General features: G+C 44.2%; 1 pseudogene; it reads left to right on the top strand.

Moving 5' to 3' along the window:
• Window positions 1-6,536: 6,536 nt before the first annotated feature.
• LOC147461823 (uncharacterized) lies at window positions 6,537-7,307 on the top strand (annotated as a pseudogene).
• The last annotated feature ends 1,858 nt before the right edge of the window (window positions 7,308-9,165 follow it).

Below are 9,165 nucleotides of genomic sequence, written 5' to 3' on the forward strand. Positions count from 1 at the left end.
TATTATCATGTGTATACATGCAGGGCTTCAAACAAGCGGATATAGAGCATGTGTCACATGTGGACCTAGACTGAATGCACGTAGGGCACCCTCACTGAAGAAGCAAATCTACGAAGGTCATCAAGCGTATCTTCCGGAGAATCATGTGTTACGCGACGGCTTTTTGGGAAGAGAGCCACCAAGGATGTCTGCACAAGCATGGTTAGAGCAGAAGGAGATGTGCGATGACGGATTGCCTTCAGGGATGAAGAGACTATCTCTATGGTACGAGTTACCATACTGGCCCCGACTCGTGATCAATCACTTGCTCGATCCAATGCACATATTCAAGAATGTGGGTAATCTACTATGGGACCATTTGACCGGCAAGAAAGATACTTTGGGAGCCAGAGTTGACCTTAGAAATGTGGATCGTATGGAGCAATATTGGCCGCAAACAGCGTCTGATGGATCGATAAAACTTCCTAAAGCACCATGGATTTTCACAGGAGCCCAAGAACGCAAAGTAAAAGAGGCCATTCGATCTTTGCGGACCCCCACTGGCGTAATGCACTCGCTCCGAACGTGTTTTACTAAAGAAGGAAAGCTTACCGGTTTGAAGTCACACGATTGGCATAAAATGTGTCAGGTACGTTCATAGTGGACTTTAATATCATTGCATAAAATGTGGACTTTAATATCATTGCTGCACATACTTTACAGTTTATTTTACCGGTTGCCATTGAGGGATGTTTGTCTCTCGACATCCGTAACACAATCTACAAACTTGCAAAGCTGGTGCAATGGATCTCACAAAAGGAGATCGACGTAGACTCCATACCATTCGCCAAACTAAATGCTGCGGAGCTTGTGTGCATGTTTGAGAAACATTTTCCTACTACAATACTAACCATTCAGGTGCATCTTCTTATTCACATAGTTGATGAGGTGGAAATAGCTGGCACAGTTCATTCCAGATGGATGTTCTTCTTAGAGCGTTTCATGAAAACGCTTAAGGGATATGTGCGTCAAAAGGCACGTCCGGAGGGTAGCATGGCAGAAGGTTGGTTGGTATCAGAGTCCCTAGTGTACATTGGAGAGTGGCTAGACGGATTTGATAAATCCCGGGACACGCTATGGCGAACCATAGATGATGAGCGCATATCTGGGATTGTCATGTGCAATCTCGGTGTTGAGAAGAAGATGACGGAAGATCTAGAGGCTAAAATCAACCGATTTTGCATGCTTCACAATCCAGTGATGCAAAAGTGGATTTCACAATATGAGGATGCAAAGCAAGAGCGACAAAGGGCACGAATCGAGTGGAGACGGGGAAGACGACCATCGATGCACTATCCAGCGGTTCTGGAGAGCCTACCAACCTTCATGAGCTTAAGATGGTTGCACAACCAATTGAAAAGCGCACAACAATGCGGTGACGAAGTGACTGAAGAAGAGTGGGAGTACTCTCGGGGTTGCGCGACCAAGGTAAGTTTGCAATGTACGACTAGCAAGTGACTTTATTTATAAACGTTTGAACGGCCACTCATAATCTTTGTTCGTTGTAGTATAAGTCATACACAGCAGCATGGTGTAAAGGTCGACATTTTAGGGTGGAACGAATCGACAAAAAGCGTTTTACTCAAGATTGTGGAATCATGGCAAAATTTGAACAGTCTAGTCGACGACGTTCCTCTGATGCAGATCCCGTGGTGGCAGAACTCACTTACTTCGGCACGCTGCAAGAGATTTTGAGGATCGATTACAGAGGATTTTTTGTCGACTTGTTCGACGTGCAATGGTTCAAGATAATCATGGAGGGTCGAAACGCTACTGTGCGTAGAGGAGAGTCTGGTTTTCTTGAGGTGGATTCTACTAAGAAATGGACTGACCTAAGAGACACTTTCGTACTACCCGAGCATTGTGAACAAGTAAGTATATAAATAGTTAACATCCCCCTTTTACAAGTTATGTGCTTGAAAGCTCTCATGTAAGTTATGTGCTTGAAAGCTCTCATGTAAGTTATGTGGCTCTGGCAGGTAGTATTTCATCCTACAAAGTCTACATCAAACTGGTGGTACGTCATAGAGGTAGCCCCTCGTAGTGCAAGGACGTATGAAGGCTACCATGTGCCAATCACAACGACATCAATGGAGGAGATCAGAGAAGATGCTCAATCAGAAGCCGCTGCAGTGGTGCCAGACGAGCATCAAGATGCTACTACTCTATATGGGGTGCATGCAGAGGAGCTACAAAATGAAACAGAGGATATGTGTTTAAACGGAGAGCTCTATATAGATATAGGAAGTTATGCTGAGTTATGCGAGGATGAGAGAGAGATCTCTTAAAGCCACAAATATTGTATTTGAACAATTTTGCTCCGTGCTGTAAAAGCTCTAGCTCTCTAAGTAGCTTCCATGGTGTGTAACGCTCTTTTCTACTCGCGCTCACATCTTTTGATTGAAAATTCTGAGTTTTCGACTTGCCTCTTCTATCACTCGATTCATTGCGTCATTGTATTTATATGCGTCATTACGTCATTGTATTTAATGGTCTTTGCGTCATTGTCTACTCTATTCATTCAATATTAAGTTTAAATATTCGTGTGTTTAATGCAGGTATGGATGATGAGGAGTTTCTTTCTTCTTTGTCACCGCAGCAGAGACAGTGGTACGTGGAGCGTCATCGCTCTGGCGCATCATCGCGCGTTCCTACACCATCCGCATCTCCCTCTCTTTCGGAGCATTCGGCGCGCTCCGAAGCTTCGGCGTCGACGAGACGAGCGTCACACTCGTCTAGACACCGGCGCTCTAGTGGTGGCGGTGGCGGTTGTTGTGGGGATTCCGCCACCGATGCCTCCACACCGCCTCGTGTTCGACGAGGCTCTTTACCCTCCCCTTCTTTGCCCGCCCCCACACCAGCCACAGCATCGCCGTCTACGCCAGGTTTTGCACGGCTGACTGTTCCTAGAAGCTACACACCTCTACCTACTCCGCCAGGAGCCACCCCACTCGACACTCCTCGCTTCGGCGCCCAGACGCCGATGGAGACACCTGACGTCCGTACCCCCATCGACACGCCGCTAGAGACCCCTGCCGGGACACCCAGGTTCACGCGTCACCGGCCAGAGGGCTTGCCTTACTCCGTCGACATCAGCGGCGGCATCATCATGGATGATGACGGCAAAAAGGTGATCTCGCGCATGCGTGGTCTTTGCTCTCAGCTGTTTAGACACTATATACTAAACAAATGGAGTGAAGTACCAAGTGATTTAAAAAACAGAGTCATCAGCATACTTCATGATGAGTTTCCCGTTCCAACACGGGATCAGCGCTTCAATGAAGACCTGATGAAGATTCGAATGCGCGAATACTGCAAACACAAGCGTTCCGAAGTGCAAAAAGCAATCAAGAATGGGTGGAATAGGCCAGATTGGCTGGCCAAAGAAGATTGGAAGAATGCGAAGAAAGCAGCGCGCGAGAATCCCGACAAGTGGAAGCAACAAAAGGATGCAGCCAGAGCGCGAGTAGAGGCAGGGAGCTCGCACCACTTGGGGAGCGGTGGATGGGCATCATTTGAGGCCGATTTTGTAAGTCTTTTCACATTGCTCTTTATGCATGTTCGATAGTTTAGGGTTTATGAGTTTTTTAGTTCTAACATAATGAAATCTTTGTATGTTTTGACAGTGGTCGATGACAGGACGTGATCCCACACCGTACGAGCGCGAGTACGTAGGCAGGAAGGGCTTAAACGCCCTGATGGACATTCTCAGTTCTCGCGGCGGCATGGTTAGTATTAGGGTTTACTCTTTTTTATTTTTTGTATTGTTTTATAAATGTCGTTATATGTTTATATTTATTGAAAACTGTCTTATTGTCTTTTTTTGCAGAATCCGACAGATACGCCGCTTGGACGCGATGAGACGTCTGATTAGACGACGTCAGTTTAGCCGTAGCTAGATAGCATTAGTTTAGGGTTTCTCATAGCTTATGTATCATGAGACGGATTTTATACGTCTTTTTGAACCATGTATATTATTACATTTGTCACCGCAATTCCTTTTGCCAATCAATTCTTTATGCCTATGATGTTGTACAATTGTCATTATTACATTTGCCAATCAATTCAGTTTGTCTATGATGTGTACAATTGTCAATTTTGCAAACAATGCGTCTTGTGGGTGACTATTTTGGGTCTATTATTTACCTTTGCACTTTTTTTAAAAAGTGAATCAAGTACAATATGGTTGATGGGTGGCAGGGCATTCAATGCCCTGCCACCAAAAAAATATTCTCTCAGGCGTCGCTATAAGCGTCGCTATTTATGGCTCTGTAGCGTCGCTATATGCGTCGCTATACTCTTCTGTGAGGGCGTCGCTATAGGCGTCGCTATGAGCGTCGCTATATAGCGACGCCTATAGCGACGCCTATAGCGACGCTCTCGTAGCGACGCTTTTAGCGACGGTTATAGCGACGCCGGGGGATGTTTTGTTAATACTTTGATGGTATTCATTGATCACTACGTTGATAAATGTTGTTTTATGTAGTATATGCACATATCATTTGCATCACGTAATCACACATCTTGTACTTTTAGGTTCATACTTTATGTACCATATGTTGTCGTGCGTATATATGTCGTCAAAAGAGTGGCATCGTGAACCATCTCTTATGGCATTGTGAACGTAATTATTTCACTAACGATGCTAATAATTTTCATGATGGTGAGAATAAAAGATTTATGAAGATATGTTTGGTGATGCCATATTGATGGCAACATGAAGACATGTTTGGTGATGCGATATTGATGATAAGCTACATAGCAGATTCACGGAGACACTTTTGATTACAAGCTAATCGATAGCCTTTACACCTCTTTATTGAACCTTTGTATTTATTATTGTATTTGATAGGATAGGAGTAATGTAACTCCTCATAAAACATTCATTGTAAAAGGAGTGATGTAGCTCCTCATAAAATATTCATTGTAAAAGGAGTGATGTAGCTCCTCGTGAACATTTGTATATTCAATGATTTTTATAATATAACGTTGGGTGTATATAGAGCTGTGGGTTTTTCCCTTGATCCCCCAAGGGTTTTTTCATCCACAGTTAGGGACCCTTATTTGAGTGGGGGTGTTGAGCGTATATGTGAAGCTACTCAATATATGGCTTCTCTATATATGGCACCCAGGTCCCCTCTATATATACATCATCTCATGTGTGTATTCTACACACTTTGGGGTTCTATTTCTGTGCTCTCTCTTTCTCTCTCAATAGGTAGTGGTGCACCGGCGCGCAAGGCCGAACGGCAGAGGCAAGAGCGACTAGGCAATTTGGGTGCACCGCATGGTGATCCTCCCGTTGGCTCTACGTCAGCATCTCCTACGGTGTCTTTGTCGCACGTTGAGGTAGAGGATGACACATGTTCGACATGTGTGATGAGTTCCTAGCTCATGAGCGCGACGTGTGTGAAGAGGATTGCCAACCCTACACTAAACGAGCTGCTGTAACAAAGGATAGATTGATGACGAGTGCCCGAGCACCTCTTTACGACGGTGCACGGTACTCGATGCTCCAATCATCTCTAGAAGTACTCAACTTGCAAGCAAAATTCGGTTGGAGTAATGCAAGTGTCGATGCTCTACTTTTGTAAGTATGGAAATTGGCTTTTATATACTCTCTCTTTATGGTGTCGCCTTCTAGGAATTATACTAATACTCATGTTTGATGTAGTTCAATGGGAAAAATGTTGCCAGAAGATCACCACATGCCTCTAGATTGTCGACGAGCTAGATCGTATATCACTACACTTGGAATGGAGTGTGAGCGTATCCATGCGTGCGTCAACGATTGCATGCTATACCTCAATGAGCAGCACATGCTACCTCATGTCCCGTGTGTGGGGAGGCACGATACAAGACTGGTGTGAGTGGGGCACACCTACCCCGCAAGGTATTAAGACGTTTTCCATTAATTCATCGTATCCGACATATGTTTAAAAGCAAATCTATCGTGGAGCTTCTTGCATGGCACGCAAACCATCACTCAAATGATGGAATGATACGTGTCCCTGCCGATTCACATGCATGGAGGCACATCAAAACTCAATGGCCAGATTTTAGGTTGGAGCCTCGGCATTTGAGGCTTGGTTTAGCAAGTGATGGTGTCAACCCCTTCGGCACTAAGTCTACTTCATGGAGCACTTGGCCTGTGGTGATCCTCACCTACAATATTCCACCATGGGACACAACCAAGAAGGGCAATATAATTCTTTCCTTGCTTGTGCCAGGGAAGTACAAAGTTTCAAATACTTACATTTACCTCGAGCCCATCATTGAGGAGTTGGAGGAGTTATGGAGAGGCATTCCTGTTGTCGATGTCTCACTTGCAAATGGGGGGAGAGAGGCTCAACTGAGGGGAATCCTTATGTGGACTATGCATGACTATCCTAGGCTTGGATAGATTTCTGGTAACCCCTTGTCCTCTATCTCTCTTTCCCTCATTCCCTCTCTCCCTTTAGCTCACTTTAGTTTACTCATCTCTCTAACCATATGATATGTATGCAGGGTTGTCCACATTGGGGCACAATGCATGTCGTACTTGCGGGCCATCGTTGGTGACGGAGAGGCCAGATTCCTTGCGCAAGGTAATCTTTCCAAACAACCATCATTTCTTATCCGAAGGGCATAACAAGCACAAGGCTCCAACAAATGGGAAGGCTCCTCTAAAGCTCATGATGGCAGATTGGGCAACCATTTGGGAGGAACACCAGAACAACAATCTGGCTCCGTGTCCTCCACCAAAAGGTATGTCCAGGTATTCCATATTTTTAAGGCTTTCATATTAGAAGGACTTAAAAATACAACACCTTTTGGATCCCATGCACATATTTAAGAATGTAGCCCAAACACTATGGGACCACATTATTGGCAAGAAGGACTCTTTGGGTGCGAGGGACGATTTGAGACTTTTTAAATGTCTTCCCACCTCGACCACTCCACGTCCTGCCCCAAATGCAAAGATTGTGCTTCCTAAAGCACCATGGATGCTAGCAAAAGAAGATTTAGACAAGGTGAATGGTACCATCGCGTCTATTCGCACACCAACAGGATACATGAGGTCTCTAAAGGGAGCGTTCACAAAAGCGAAGAAGGGTGGAAGCGTTCATTTGTATGGGTTGAAGTCCCACGATTGGCACAAGATGCTTTAGGTAATCTTCATACTCCCTATTCTATCTATAGTTTGTGTGTATGACTATCACTCACTTTCCCTTTCATTGATTTACATTGTAGGGACAAGAAAGTCAGGGACTCTATTTTCGAATTAGGAGAGCTAGTAAGGTACACCACAAGACTCCACTTAATTACACCTTTTTTATGTACAGAATAATTTCAACTAGCACTTAGTATATCCTTGTGTGTTTTCTTGCAGATTTGTGAGCTCCAAGGAAATCGAAATAGATGTTATCCCTGCTGCTCAAACACTTGCAACAGAAACTCTGTGTGCCATTGAAGATGCATTTTCTCGATCGGTCCTTCTTAGTCAAATTCACCTCTTGGTTCACATGGTGGAGAAGATAGATATATGTGGAGTAGTGCACGCACGATGGATGTTCTTCTTAGAGAGGTTTTTAAAGACTCTCAAAGATTTTGTTCGGCTATGACCAAAGGCATGTATGGCCGAAGGGTGGATTGTTCCAGAGGCTGAGTTTAGACAAGGCTGGAGAAAGAAAGGCTTTCTATAGGTCTACCGCCGCCTCGTCCGAACGGTGTTGGAGGAAGAAGAGCAAAAAATAGAGAGAGGTGGAGAGAGGCTAGCAACTCTTCGGAAGGGGGGGGGGGGATGCCACAAGAAAAATGGCAGGCCCGAAGGAAGATGATACCTGCTGCGGAAAATAGTCTTTTGCCACTGAGCTTAGACGCCCTTGTGGGAAGCATTTCTGCCGCAGCATCTGAATCGAGCCTTATATCCCCCGCCTCCTTCTCCCCCCTCTTTCTCTCTCTCTCTCTCTCTCTCTCTCTCTCTCTCTCTCTCTCTTCTTTCTCTTCTTTTTTATATTTGAAAAGTTATATACAATATTCTTTAATTTTTATTGAGAGGAGGGAAACACCAAAATTTGAATGGGGAGGGGGGTTAAGCCACAACTTGAATGTTTAGGCGCTAAATTTGGGAAGTGGATATAACGACGATAATGAGCACGGTAATAACAGTGGATAAAGTTGCAGTAATACTTTAAACATGAAAAAAAAACTCACCCTCCTCTCTCTTGTTTCTCTCATTGAATTTACACCTTCTCTCTACAAAACGCGGTAAAATAGCGCAGTAAACACTTGGAGATTTTCATAGTGAGAGGGAGAGGAAAATAGAGAGTTATAGCTTTAGGATTAGGGTTTAAATCTAAATTTATGATTAAAGTTTAGATTTAGGGTTATGTTTAGAGAGTGTAGAGATAGATGATCGGTGATTAGAGCTAGGTTTGTTTTTACTTTGTCTAAGAAGAGATTCACCCCTCTAATCTATGAGAGGCTGGAGTTGTTCATTGCAATAGGGTGAGTGGAACTAAGATTTAATATCTCAATTGTCATGCCTGTTTACAAGGTTCGAGGAACACCATCATGAACTATGTTCTTAATGATGGAGTCTTTTTAGACTTGCCTATGAATTAAGCATTATTGAACTATTAGCAAGCTCGATAGGAACTAGTGCCAAGTTAGACTCTAAACCCACTGCACTACTATTTGCAATTAACAATATTCTAAACCATGGGTGTAGTAACTTGGGTGCATTTATTCAAAGGTTTAAGAGAAGTAGTAGCCGTTCAAGTTTTGATCTCTATCTATCTCTACCCTCTTCATACATTAGATAGAGATATAGACTACTTAAAGGTATGCACTACTAATCCCTACTTAATGTGTGTAAGATGTCCTAATACTTAATTACATATCTTTAATGTAGATGTCAGACGAGAGACCACCTACGGGGAGCAACTCAGTGACCATTCTTCCTTTGGTTGTTCACGTCCTAGATGGACCACCATCCAGGGTGGACGTCTCCTCCAGTGGACCCGACTCTTGATCACGCATGGCTCTCTTACACCTATGGAGGTGCTGGACCATCCAACTAGGTTCCTTGGCCAGTGGTAGATCCAAACCTCCAACGCGCACTCTCTTTACGGGATGAGTACC

This window comes from Adiantum capillus-veneris, chromosome 3 (assembly GCF_014529385.1).
Source record: "Adiantum capillus-veneris isolate H3 chromosome 3, ASM1452938v2, whole genome shotgun sequence".
NCBI classification, from domain to species: Eukaryota; Viridiplantae; Streptophyta; class Polypodiopsida; order Polypodiales; family Pteridaceae; genus Adiantum; species Adiantum capillus-veneris.